Source organism: Urocampus carinirostris, chromosome 2 (assembly GCF_059441175.1).
Source record: "Urocampus carinirostris isolate Australia breed hairy pipefish chromosome 2, RoL_Ucar_1.0, whole genome shotgun sequence".
In the NCBI taxonomy this organism is placed as follows: domain Eukaryota; kingdom Metazoa; phylum Chordata; class Actinopteri; order Syngnathiformes; family Syngnathidae; genus Urocampus; species Urocampus carinirostris.
Window position 1 is genome coordinate 61,939,100 of NC_142350.1, and position 6,412 is coordinate 61,945,511.

General features: G+C 41.5%; 1 pseudogene; it reads left to right on the forward strand.

Annotated features, from left to right (window-relative positions):
- The first annotated feature begins 1,463 nt into the window (after positions 1–1,463).
- Positions 1,464–1,600, forward strand: LOC148372874 (U2 spliceosomal RNA; annotated as a pseudogene).
- Positions 1,601–6,412: the final 4,812 nt, after the last annotated feature.

The window sequence follows — 6,412 nt, forward strand, 5'->3', positions numbered from 1 at the left end:
ATGGAGATGTAATTACCGGTAGTACTTTTGATATAAAAAATTTCCCCCCAACACAGACGTATAGCCAAAAAACTCACATTTCCTTTCAATTTAGAAAAACAGTGTTATATTTTGGTATTATTTCCATTTTTTTATTGCTATTATTTTTAATTATATAAACATCACAAAAATATCTCATTCCTTTGGCAGATCAAAGCTTATTTTTAAAATGTTCTTATTATTTTTCTATGTTTAACTCATTTTTTGTATTTAAATGCCCCGCAACCCTACTGAGGATAAGCTGTGCAGATAATGGATGTATTTGGATGTACCTATTTCCACCTCGATCTGCAACCTCAGTGGAAATGTTTTAATCTAAGCTTAAAACACACTTCTATTCTATAGCATATGAATAACCTGTATTTTATGTTGACAATATCAGGTTATGGTGTCTTAATAGTCTGTAATACCGTAAATTCCGGACTATAAGCCGCTACTTTTTTCCCAAACGTTCAACCCTGCGGCTTATTCAGTGATGCGGCTAATTTATGTAATTTTTCTAACGGCCGCCAGCGACGCTCGAGTACAAAAGGTAAGATTTAGACCGGTGGAATATATGCGCCAAGGAAGACTGCAACTTCTTGGCTTGTGCATAAATCAAATTAGCGTAAACATACCCTCATCATGCAAAATGCAAAAAGAAAGGCACATCAAAAAATCCACCATCACCAACAGGTTCCGAAAAGCCGGTCTGCTGCGTGACGGAGAGGAGGGCACAGAATCAGGAGTGGATGAGAGTTCCAGCGAAAGTGACAGCGCGAGTGAGGCTGCGGGAGCATGGGACGACGTCTATATGACAAAGTTTCTTTCCGACACTGAGGAAGACGACTTTGATGGCTTCAGTTCTAAGGAGGAAGATGAGGACGGTTTACTGTGATTTTTACAAGTACGGTATGATTTTTTAACAGACCCGTTTACTGTGTTGCGAGCGTGTTGCTAGCGTGTTGCTACCATTAACTGCCCTGCCACAGGCACCGTTTGGGATGAAAGTTATATTATTATTATTAAAGCTTTGAAAACTCTCTCGGTGTACCGTCTTTCTTTGTAAATATGTGTAACCATGTATAATATGTATTTGCAACTGTATATTTTTGTAATGCATTTTTTGAGACACTTATTCAGATATGTTTCCCACGGGCAAATAAAAAGAAGGGGCGGAAGGGGTGGATATATATTTTTCCCACCCTTACCTTTGCAAATACACACTTTTTTCCTTGGATCACTTTCAACAGGACCCGGACTCTGCAGGTCTGCATCAAACCTTAAGTACCGGTATCATTTTCTGTTCATTTTGCCGGCTGTGATTTATGGACTGTGTACTTTAATGAAAGACATTCAGATTGACCGATAACGGATAATGGATAATGAATAACGAAGATAGAACAATAACCCTTAAAAACCCCAAAACCCCTTATGCTAGGTCCTTAGCTTGGCCGTTTGGCCGTTTGGCCATTTGCCATGATCTTTGATTTTTGCAATCCGGAGATGGAATAAGAGCTTGCTCTATCCACTCCACGCATCGGCCCGGTATTGCAGTACCTCCGGGAACGGTGCATTCGCAATGATCGCAGCAAGGCTTTAGGGCTAGGACCTTAGCTTGGCCTTTTGGCTGACAGTAAGTGTCCCGGCTCCTAGGCTTTGTAGCGTATTATGAACTGACCGATAACGGATAATGGATAATGAATAACGAAGATAGAACAATAACCCTTAAAAACCCCAAACCCCACATTCAGATTCAATCGAGGGACTTAAAGTCGGGTTTGGATTAATTTTGTGTTTGTGTTACATTTTTTTAATGTGGGCGCATGCGGCTTATATACAGGTGCGGCTTGTGTAAGTACAAAATCGGTTTTCTTCTTAAAATGTGGTGGGTGCGGCTTATAATCAGGTGCGCTCTATAGTCTGGAATTTACGGTACTAGTTTGCAATTGTCTTTGATCTGTGCAGCCCTTTGGGCTAAGGGCTATACAAATAAACTTGACTGTGACTCAAGCATGTGATTGGCTGTTGTTTGCCATGTGGCAGGCGTTGCTGTGTGTATACTGTAGACTTAAAAGTTTCTCAGCATAATTTCATAGGGAAACAGAGAAAAGGAGCAGCGACATGAGCAGATTGTTTTGGAGTTATTCACATTTAAACCATCTGAACGTAATAAGTGTTCCCTGCCCTGACATATGTTTTTGTTTACCTTTAGCAGCTTATCCGGAGCAATCGCTCAGACCGGTTATCAGATCGACTTAATGGATTTAGATCTAATTGATTATTGCGAGTGGCCGAGTGCCATGCTAGAATTGCCTTTCCTTCTTCCTAATCGCCAGCTTATACGACTGAAGATTTGATGTGAAGCAGCTTCGGTCTCAGGGCGGGCTCTAACGTCGTAGAGCAGGGGTGTCAAACTCATTTGAACTCGGGGGCCACACGATAGAACAAACATTCTGTCGGGGGCTGGACTAGTAGATTAAAGAGGAAGAAAAAGAGAGATAAAGAAAAAAGAGAGAGAGGGAGGGAAAAGGAGAGAGGGCGGGACAAAGAAAGAAAAAGAGAGAGAGGGAGAGAGTGTGAGAAACAAAGGATAAAAAGTGGTGAGAGAGGGGGAAAAGAAAGGGAGAGGAAGAAAGAAATCCAAAGAGAAATAGAAAGACAGAAGGAGAGAAAAGAGAAAAGGAAGCGCGAAGGGTAGGAAGAGAGAAAGAAAAGAGAGAAAAGGAAGTTAGAGCAAAAGAAGTTTAAAAGACACAGAGAGAGAAATAGACAGAGACAGAGAGTGGGAGAAAGGGGGTGGAAAAGAGAGAGAGGGAGAGAGAGAAAGAGGGAGAGAGCATGAGAAACAAAAGAGATAAAAAGAGAAGTCGTGAGAGAGGGCGAAAGAAAGGGGAGAGGAAGAAAGAAATCCAAAGAGAAATAGAGAGACAGAAGGAAAGAAAAGAGAAAAGAAAGCGCCAAGTGTTGGAAGAGAAAAAAAGAAAAGAGAGAAAAGGAAAAAGGAAGTTAAAGCAAAAGAGGTTAAAAGACACAGAGAGAGAAAGAGCAACAAAGGAAGAGAAAAAGAGAGACACAGAGAGTGAAAGAGACATAGACAGAATGGGAGAAAAGGGGTGGAAGAGAGAGAGAGACAGAGAGAGAAAAATAAACACAAGTACAGTGTCTTTGTAAGAGGCATCTGTTTTTGGCAACATCAAGTTGACATATTTCAACCTGCAGCTTGTTTTTCTCTTGCGCTTCTCTGAGTGTTGTCTCGCGGGCCGGATTCAATCCCTTAGCGGGCCTGATCTGGCCCCCGGGCCGCCTGTTTGACACCTGTGTCGTAGAGGATTTAATGGGGAAGTACAACAACCTGTCAATGTGACGCACCGTGAGATAAAAACAGACCAGATAAAGAAACTAATCAATCAAGTCTATGAGCAAGATTTCTGCTATTGTGTTGAACCTGAATAATAGGATTCCACAAAGCGTAAGTTGTCAATGGTGTTCTTTAAAAGACTTTAAAGAGAAATTTTCAACTCAACACATTCAATAAAATGACTGGTGACATCGGTCTAGCACAAGCATTATCAGGCTATATCACAGGTGTCAAACAGGCGGCCCGGGGGCCGGATCAGGCCCGCTGAGGGATTGAATCCGGCCCGCGAGACAACACTCAGAGAAGCGCAAGAGAAAAACAAGCGGCAGGTTGAAATGTGTCCACTTGATGTTGCCAAAGCCAGGTGCCTCGAACAAAGACACTGTACTTGTATTTATTTATTTCTCTTTCTCTCTCTCACTCTCTCTCTTCCTCACTTATTCTCTCACTCTCTTTCACTCTCTTTTTCTCTTTCTTTGTTCCTCTTTGTCTCTTTTTCCCTGTGTCTTTTTACCTTATTTTGCTCTCCTTCCTTTTTCCTCTCTTTGCTCACTTTCTCTCTTGCTTGCCCTGTCTCTCTTTCTCCCCATCTCTCTTTCTCTCCTTTTCTCTTTCTTTCTATTTATCTTTGGATTTCTTTCTCTCTCTCTCTCTCTCTCTTTCTTTCCCCCTCTTTCACTATTTCTCTTTTTAGCTCTTGTTTTTTATATTCTCTCTCGCTCTCTCTCTCTCTTTCTTTTTCCCCCTTTGCCCCCACTCTGTCTCTGTCTCTTTCACTCTCTGTGTCTCTCTTTTTCTCTTCCTTTGTTGCGCTTTGTCTCTTTCTCTCTCTGTGTCTTTTAACCTCTTTTGCTCTAACTTCCTTTTTTCCTTTTCTCTCTTTTCTCTTTCTCTCTTCCTACCCTTTGTACTTTCTTTTCTCTTTTCTCTCCTTCTGTCTTTCTAATTCTCTTTGGATTTCTTTCTTCCTCTCTCTTTCTTTTCCACCCCTTTTCTCCCACTCTGTCTCTGTCTCTTTCACTCTCTGTGTCTTTTAACCTCTTTTGCTCTAACTTCCTTTTTTCCTTTTTTCTTCCTCTCTTCCTACCCTTCACGCTTTCTTTTCTCTTTTCTCTCCTTCTGTCTTTCTATTTCTCTCTGGATTTCTTTCTTCCTCTCCCTTTCTTTTCCCCCTCTCTCACGACTTTTCACCATTTGTTTCTCACGCTCTCTCCCTCTCTCTTTTTCTTCCTTTATCCCGCTCTCTCTTTTTTTCCTCCCTTTTTCTCTTATTTCCTTATATCTTTTTCTTTCTCTTTAATCCACTAGTGCGGCCCCCGACAGAATGTTTGTTCTATGGTGTGGCCCCCGAGTTCAAATGAGTCTGACACCCCTGGGCTATATTGTCAGTGTGCATTGTCAGGTTTTTATACAAATGATAAGGAAAGAATTTTGACAAGTGTGAGATGTCATGCCGTTGCGTGTTGTTTTATCGGAAAATGTTTTTCAAAAATTGTTTTTGTTCAGGATGGGTGGTTGTACCAGTTGTGTCGCTATCAGCCGGCCATATTTGAAAGTGCCTACTCGCGACGGCTATCGATAATGGCATCAGTCGCTCCTCTTGTGGCTTCACGATCAGGAAATGAAAAGCATGTCTGTCTGACAGCTTCTTATAAAGATACGTTTCATTTGTTTTACTTTATATTTTATACATAATATGGAGGCCAGCAGGGCGGCGCAGTGGTTAGCGCTTGTGCGGCACAGTTCTAAGGTCTTGGGAACCTCCTGTGTGGGTTCAAATCCAGCTACCGGACTTCCTGTGCGGAGTTTGTATGTTCTCCCCGGGCTTGCGTCGGTTTCCTCCGGGCACTCCGGTTTCCTCCCACATTCCAAAGACATGCATTTCAGGTGGATTGGTCGGTCCAAATTGTCCCTAGGTGTGAATGAGCGAGCGAGTTGTCTGTCCCTTGTGTGCCCTGCGATTGGCTGGCAACCAGTTCAGGGTGTGCCCTGCCCACTGCCCGATGACTGGGATGGGCTCCAGCACCCCCGCGACCCTACTGAGGATAAGCGGTGCAGCTAATGAGATGAGATGAGAGACATAATATGGACAATAATATATGTGATCACTTTAGGTTGTTGTTTTCTAGCTAATGCTAATAATCTTGCAAGTGATAAGACACCAGTGTTTGCCCGCGTCCCTGCGTCCTAAACGCATTATTTTTGCTCGGGACGCATCGTGTCAAATCAACGTGCGTCCCCGGGACGCAACTTTTTTGACACGAAATTGTCATTAGCATTTTTTAACGAAGATATACCGCACTGCAAACTTTTCGTCAGGCAGATCCACCATTGTTGTTTTGGTCTCGCGGTTTGAGTTTTCGTCTGCACGCCGATCTCGAGTTCGAGTTGTGTAGTGAAAGTCCGTCTCTTTTTAGAGAACCGGCTTTTTCAGCTCAACTCATTAAAGAGTCGGTTCTCAAACGGCTCACTTGCTTTGATGCATTATATTACGAATGGTGATGTCGTATAAAGAAGTTAAGAAAAAAAGGAAGTATAAAAGGAGAAAATGAAAAAAGACAGGTTTGTGCTTATCCCTTTAATCAGTATATTACCAACAATAATTTAATGCAGAAAATGAATTCATAATTTGAATAAGAAAATGTATTATTCTACTTAATCCTATTTGCATGTATTTGTTCCTTCTACAGTGAACGTCCAAGCGACTTCATTTTTGAACTTTTTTTTATAATAAACCTCATTCATGTCGAGCAACTCAGTGTCTCACAACAAAATGTTCATTAACAATATATATGATCTAAGGAAACACATGTACAATATAACATGTTAAAGTACATAAATAAAAAAGTTTTTTTTGTATTTTGTAAGGGAAAATACGACAGTTTGTAAGGGCATGGAGCACACTAAATTTTAGGGACCCATAGATCTCTGTTGGGACCCATAGATTTTTGAGCATGCGAGTCCCTGGGACCCATCATTTTTCACAGGTAAAATGAACACTGAGACACTACTATAAAAACTAAATAACTAAGG